At 40.0% G+C, this 7669-nt stretch overlaps 1 long non-coding RNA gene across 1 annotated transcript; it reads right to left on the bottom strand.

Moving 5' to 3' along the window:
• Nucleotides 1–289: 289 nt before the first annotated feature.
• LOC115291979 lies at nt 290–6913 on the bottom strand. Its single transcript, XR_003908746.1, has 3 exons — nt 6660–6913; nt 4165–4257; nt 290–532 (listed from the first exon to the last, which is right to left on the bottom strand). It is a non-coding gene; the product is annotated as an uncharacterized LOC115291979 (long non-coding RNA).
• Nucleotides 6914–7669: the final 756 nt, after the last annotated feature.

Here is a 7669-nt window from a genome sequence, read left to right as displayed (position 1 = left end):
TATGTGCTAGGGGTGCACGGTGGGGATGGGATTGGTATGCCGGACCGTGCTACCTGCTCAATTTTTCTGTAAATCCAAAAAATGTATCCAAAATTAGTTTATTCATTATTTTTTAAATAATAGAACACAAATGGAAAAGCTGATGAGAGCTGAATAACTTCTGGATGTTAGTTAATAGTCATGTACCAATGTAATGTCTTAGTTTTGACAAATGTACCCTGGTTACGCAAGATATTAACGTTATGGGGAACTAGGTGAAGAGCATAATGAGGACTCTGTACTAACTTTGTCACTTTTCTGTAAATCTAAAATTATTCCAAAATGAAAGATTTATTTAAAAAAGAATGTCTTCCAGAGAGTGACAGGCAGGCCTTCTGGCTAACACCGCTCCAGGCCCTGGTGCTGTCCCTCAAGCAGGGCACCGCCAGGGACTCTATGGCTGTTCTGGTGGCCGGAAGTAGATGACGAAGGGAAGATCAAGTACTTGCACTCCAATTCTGGACTTTTGGTGACAGCCATGGCCCTCAAGTTCCTAAGAGATGAAGTTAAATGTGGTATAAACCATGAAAACACAACTTGACAAAGAATGTATACAAGTGCCATCATCTACTTTTGGAAATAATAGCCAAGAAATGAAACCTGCAGGTGTATCCTTCTATATTGGCTTTTATGTTCCCTTGGGCCATCTTTCTTTCCTTTTGTCTTTCTGTATTTATTGAGTGCCTGCATTGAACCCTGAGGATTCTTTAAGGGACAAGACAGATGTGAGCTCTGTCCTTAAACACAAGAAAACTTGGCTTTCAGCAGTTAAGGAGTAAGTGTTTCCCCTTAACCTGGTACATGCTCTCATCTTGAATGCCCTCAGTGCTGGTTTTCCTTTTTTTTTTTTTTTTTTTTTAAATTTAGGTAATCTCTGTGCCCAATATGGGGCTCCAATTCACAACCCTGAGATCAAGAGTCCCTTGCTCTGCCAAGTGAGACAGCCGGGCACACCTGTCATTTGGTGGTTTTTAGCACCCTTTCCTAAGTCACAAGCAGAATGGCCAAAACCGTCTTGTGCTGTTCCACAGGATTTCAAAGACTTTCCTGTCTTTGCTTTGTGATATTTTATCGATGGCTGTCACCTCATGGTGTCTTAAGGACTTCTTTAAAAGCTCATCAATGTCATTATCTTTCCTTTGAAAAGAATAGTAGCCACGTAAGAAGGTCATAGGGATGGGGAGGAGCAGTCATTTAGCTGTGGCCATATAAAGTGTTGAGTTTCACACTAGGGCTCCTTAGATTCGGCTCACACCAGACTGGCCCTGAGGTTGGCTCATGGAAGTTCAAAGAAAAGAATTCTTTCTGGGGTGCCACACTCAGCTTTGGCTCTCAGGCTCACAAGCTGGACTGTTACCACTGTACTCTTTAGGGTTCCCCTCTACCATTTGGCTCTTCCTTACCTGCCTCCATTTTTACTGTTTCATCAGAGTAACAAGGGCAAGATACCCTTGAGTTTGCTTCAGTTGGTTGGCCAGTGAGGTGTTGCAGAGTAAAGTACACTATTGCCCCAGTCCCCACCCGCCATCCCTGATCAGGGGAATGCAGTGATGGTAGTGCTGATAGGCATAAAGAATGTGCCAGAATCATATTTGGAGGTGTTCTTTGCCCTCAAGACATTTCCAGTCTATTTAGGAGGTATGTCTAGCCTACTACAAGCATCTGGGCAAGGTTCAAATTTCCTGCTCTGCTTCTGCCTCTGACAGCTAGGCTGGGACACTGTCTCTGAATATAGAAACCCAGAGGTTCTAATGGACAGCTCGGGAGTGAGGAGGGGGTTGCACAGCCTGTTACTGGTGATGCCTCATAGACCCCATGATTAGAAGGGCCTCACATTAGGTTTAATGCTCTGCTGCCTTGAAATTATTAATACATTTCAAACAGGGGTTTTAATTTTGGACTGGATCCCTGTCTTAGACTGTTTGGGCTGGTGTAAGAAAATACCATGGACTGGGTGGCTAATAAACAACAGAAACTTATTTTTCACAGTTCTGGAGACTGGGAAGTCTGAGATCGGGGAGCGGGCTTGGTCAGGTTAGAGTTCCCTTATGCCTTGCTGACTTTTGTTGTGTCCTCCTTGTGAGGAATGTCCTTGGGGCCTCTTTTATAAGGGTACCAATCCCACTCATGAGGGCCCTGCCCTTATGACCTAATTATCTCCCAAAACTTCTACCTTCTAGCCCCATCATATTGGACATTAGGATTTCAACATATGGAGGATACACGGGGAGGGCACATTCAGCGAATCACAGGCCTTCAAAGTGTGTAGCCCGACCTTCCCATGTGCAATCTGTACAGGAGCATCAGACACATTGAGGTTCAGATTTGGGCCTAGCTCCTCGCTAGCTGTGAGATTATGAGCAAACTTAGCTCACATCTTTGAGTTCTGGTGTCCTAATCAGTGAAATGGACATTCTTCTTTATTAAGAGAAACATTTAAATAAGAAAACACAGTTTAAAGAGCTAGGTTGATGACAGGCACACAGTAGACATCTTTCTATATGTGCATGCAGCCATCCACTCAACCATCCACCTATCCATCCATCTATTCACATATCCAACAAACATGTACTGTTTGCCTATTTGTACAAGGGAGTATGGTAAGGTGTGTCTTGGGGTGCAGATCCAAAGAAAGCGTGTTCTCAAATAGCTTACAGTGTAATCCTAGAGATAAGGTCCTTCCCTCCACAATGGTCCCTTCCAACAAAATTTGAATATAGTATCACTTTGGGGACTGGTTATTATTAGCCTGGAGGTAGGAAGGAGTAAGAGGGAAGTAAGCTGTAAAACTTTGGGATGAGAAGCTGAAGTTTGTAATCTGTGACAGTCTGAGTCATTGAGAAAAGTTGACAGAGAATGTTGACAAGTGTAATCTCCTTTTAACAAGTACCCCAGGGAGAGAGAGGGTGATAACATGGATGCAGGGAGACAGAAGAAGAAGGCTCAGGATGGGGTGGAGGGGTGTGTGGAAGACTTACAGCTCCAGGAGTCAGATAAGAACAAAACTGGATCCAATAATTGGAGAGAATACAAAATGTAACACTTCCATTGTCAAACCGAACAGCGGGTTTTAAATAATAACAGATTTCTGGTTTTAACCACAACTGTTTTTATCAGGTTAAGTATGAAAGCAGACTAGCAATGCACATACATGGGGAAATGTACCATCTTGGTTTAATAAACGAGTCTATGTGCTGTGTTGAAACAGTGCAACTTCCTTAATCCAATATCTGATGGAAGAGCAAGGATAGAAAAATTAATTTACCACACACTAATTAAAGCAGGGTATGCACTGTATATACGGTGAAAGTCTCTGAAATGAATATTTGATAAACAATATCTGGTAAATTAAAAATCTGAAATGTTAAATTAAATGCAAATTAAAAATCTGGAATGTTAAATTAATTAAATACAGAAAACTGCATCAAATAAGGTTACAGGGTCTCAGTGAAATCGAGAAGAAAAAAAAGCCAAGTTACTCAGCATTACATCTTGCCGGCATTCACTCTTGACTCACCTGTTGGGAATAAATGAGGGTGACAGGCTTCAGCTTTATCCCTGAATTTAAATGTCACATGCACAGACATTTCTGGATACTTTTTACTTGTGAAGCTAAGTGAGGAATAAAATGGACGTTTTTCTTTCTTATGGAAGTGATGTCAGGAGATTTATCCAAATCATTGGATCTTCTAGCTTGAGGTAAGGACAGCTGCACTGTTACATAAAGGGACCCTCCAAGGCATAGCGGTGCACACTGTGTGGTGGCTGAGTTTATGTTTGATGTGCAGCAGAAGAGTGAACCTGGAGAATCAGGCTCAGAATGTTCCTGGAAACTTGCCTCTTTCTGTGGCTTTGCTATGGATGAAAGACCCAAACGCCCTGGTTGCCTTACAGGCGTGAGCTCCATTGCCCTGTAGAGAAATCTACTGGGTGGGGTCAGCCATATTTACTTGTGTTTCCTGAAGATGGGAGATGCTTCTAACCCAGCGTCTGTTGCCATCCTACTCTTGATTTGAACGCAGGCTCAATTCCAGAGGGTCTTTTGGATTTAAAATTCTGCTCCTGTCACAGACTATTGAGTTATTATGGGTAAGACACTAATTGTTCCTTTTCCTGTTTCCTTACCTGTTGGATGAGGCTCACAGTGCTGACGCCACAGATTGCTGCTGGCAGGAATAGCCAATAAGCCTGAGCACTTCATAATTTGGGTTCTAACGTCTGCAAATTAACCAGGATTCCAAAGCCGTCATAAACTGCCAAAGTAGCTTTTTAGTCTATGTCTCTGGGTATCTATGTTATGAACATTTGAGATAGAGTGTTTTATTTCTGGTAAAAAAAATGGTATTGTAAATAGGAAACTTTATGGGATAGATTATTTTTACCTTCCTTTGGATCACATAGTATCTTGTTCATATGCCTATTTTAGCGCTTACACTGTATTGCAATTATTTTTAGAAGCTTATTAATTGTAAAAATTCATTGACAACAATACCAGTACTATATGAAAGAACTCTCTTTAAAATATCCAAAGAATACAGACAATGGATATGGGCTCCTGGATCACAACTTTCAACCGAGGTGTCCCCCTTGGTCATTAGTTTGGTATGTGTCCTTTTAGACCTTCCTGCCATGTGCTTATAAATATATAAACCTATAGAAGTAAGTACTTTTTTATGGTTTTAAAGATCTTAGTTTTAGTATAGTTAACATACAGTGTTATATTAGTTTCAGGTGTACAATATAGTGATTCAATAATTCCACACCTGGCCCAGTGCCCATCATGACAAATGCCCACCTTCATCTCCATGCTCTATTCAACCCATCTCCCTCCTGGTAGCCATTAGTTTGTTTTCGATAGTTAAAAGTCTGTTTTTTGGTTTCTCTCTCCCTCTCTCTCTCTCTCTCTCTCTCTCTCTTTGCTCATTTGTTTTGTTTTCAAAATCCCACATATGAGTGAAATCATATTGTATTTGTCTTTCTCTGACTGACCTATTTCATATAGCATAATACTCTCTAGCTCCATCCATGTCATAGGAAATGGCTGGCAAGATTTTATTCTTATAGATAGAAATATAAAATTTTTTAAGTTTATTTTGAGAGAGATAGAGAGCAAGAAGGGGAGGGACAGAGAGAGAGGCAGACAGAATCCCAAGCAGGCTCCACACTATCAGCTCAAAGCCCAATGTGGGACTTGAACTCACAAACCGTGAGATCATGACCTGAGCTGAAATCAAGAGTTGGACAATTAGCTGACTGAGCCACCCAGGTGCCCCATAGACACATAAGATTTTAAGAAAAAATTATTTATGTAGTTTTGTTCCATATCCATTGGTGACTTCCTTTTTTTTTTAAACTGTATAATGTCTTGGAGAATCTTATACATTGAATCATAAATGTATTTTATTTTTTCTTTAGTGCTGCACAGTAGTAACAAATTAATTATAATAAGTAATATCGTTAGAATTAATATATATAATATAATATAATTAATTAGTAAAAACTGATTTATAACTTATTTAACTATTTCTATATTGGTGGCATTTACATTGTTTACAATTTTTTGCTAACAGAAACAAAACTACACTTCTTGGCCAAGTACTTTTGTTCAGTGTTTCTAAAATACTCAGCTCTATTTAGTTCTCTGTTTCTAGTACTTAGTACGGTGCTTGGCATATATAAGTTTCTAACAAATGTTTATGAATGAATGAGTAAATTAATAAGTAAATAAATCAGCTCAGGAACAATTCCAGATTTATAAACACATCTAACATAATATAATTTTGATTGGTAAGAATAAAATTGAGCCAAATAATGGTATTGTTGGGTATATTAAAAACTACTGAAATCATAGAACATAGTATTTCTATTTCTATTTCTATTTCTGAACTTATTTTATTAGGGGCTTATAAAAATAAGTGATTTATGTGAAGCCATAGCAGATATACTTGGGAAATCGGCAGAATATGAAATTAAACAGTTAATATAACCATGATTGATTCAAGATTCAAAATAATTTTATCAGTTAGAATATTGGACAGGGGTGAAAAGTCTCCCAAGATAGAGATCTCTGAAGTGCTTGCAATATCAGGCTGCTACCAAGCCCCTTCAGTATACACTAAAGAGATCAAAAGATGCATCCCTGCAGTCAAGAAGCTCAGAGGGAAGTTTCTGAATTTAGTCTGAGGTAGAAGTCCATATTAGGAAAAAGGACATTGGGGTTTAAGTTGGTTTTGGCCTCAGTATCTGCCAATAATGGAAGCAAATAAAGCTACTGTGGCCACAATAGCATTTATAACAACAATATGCAAGTAATGCAGAGTAGAAATCCCCCTGACTTCAGAGCGTGTCAAATGTGATTCGACCCTGGGCATCGTCTGCAACCAATAGCTGGTGCACATGGGTGATATTCCAGGTAAAGGGCTCAGGGGAATCTTTTTGGAAGAGGAGGTCTTTTGAATTGAGTTTTTTGGGAGAGAAAAAGTAGCTTATAGAAGAAAAAGCCTAAGCAAATGGTTGGAGAAGGAAGAAGACAGGGACCCAAGTGGGCTTTGCTGACTCTTTCCTCAGTAGCACAGGAATGGATAAGGAAGGAGTAGGGAAAAGGATTGGACTGTCCTTACCATGGATTCCAGCTTTCTTCCCAATCTCTTTACCAATACCCTGTGAGCAGCAAAGGCTATAATGGCAGCCAGAAATAGATGAATCCAGAAATGGGGGTGACTTGATGGCAGGGTGCAGGAATCAGTTGCTGAAAGCTCATTCACTCATACATCTAGTGGTTGATGCTGGCTGTGATCTGGGAACTCAGCTGAGTCTAAGCCAGCACATCACCATGGCACCTCTCTGGATGCCTGGGCTTCCTTACAGCATGGTAGTTAGGTCCCAGGGGCAAATATTCTACATGAAACAGAGGGAGGCTATATCACCACTAAGGATTAGTGTCAGAAGTTACCTAGCATCACTTCCATAATAGATGAAAACCCACACTTAAGGAACTGGAGCATAAACCCCGTCTCTTACTGAGAGGGGCACTGATACATGCTGATGAGCATATGGCATGGGAGATAGTGTTGCACCCATCTTTGGAAAGCACAGTCTGCCAGAATATATCTCCCATAAAGAGACATGACATTTCTGTGAGAAACCTATTGCTAAAAAGTAAGGAGTGACGCTTTAATCAGTTTCCACAGAAAGCTTGATGTGTGAAACAGTCCATCAGAGAACATAGTGCAGGCATTCGTTTGAGATTCAAGAGGCTTGAGGTGTGTCCTGGTTCTACTATTATGTCACTTTTGAAACTAGGCACATTCTATGACATCTTCAGACCTAGGTTTTCTGACCTGTAAATAAGGAGACTGAATAAGATGATTTCTAGTTATAAACCTGGAAGAAGACAAATGAAATTTAGCCCATAAATTCCAGATTGCCATCTCTCTGTGTTAACCTGAGACAGTTTGTGATGTCTGGTATAAACAACACAGAGATCAAATAGTGTTTGACGGCAAAAGACAGGGGTGAGTTTAGAGTCACCATGGTGCATTTGTAGCTGAGACAGACTAGAAATTTACTTTGAAAAAGTTCCCAAGTCTAAGGCTCAGGTTTACTGAATTTTTAAAAGATGTTGATATAA

Source organism: Suricata suricatta, chromosome 5 (genome assembly GCF_006229205.1).
Source record: "Suricata suricatta isolate VVHF042 chromosome 5, meerkat_22Aug2017_6uvM2_HiC, whole genome shotgun sequence".
Taxonomy (NCBI): Eukaryota; Metazoa; Chordata; class Mammalia; order Carnivora; family Herpestidae; genus Suricata; species Suricata suricatta.
The sequence above is the reverse complement of the archived record's forward strand: the minus strand, read 5'-3'. Positions and strand labels throughout refer to the sequence as shown.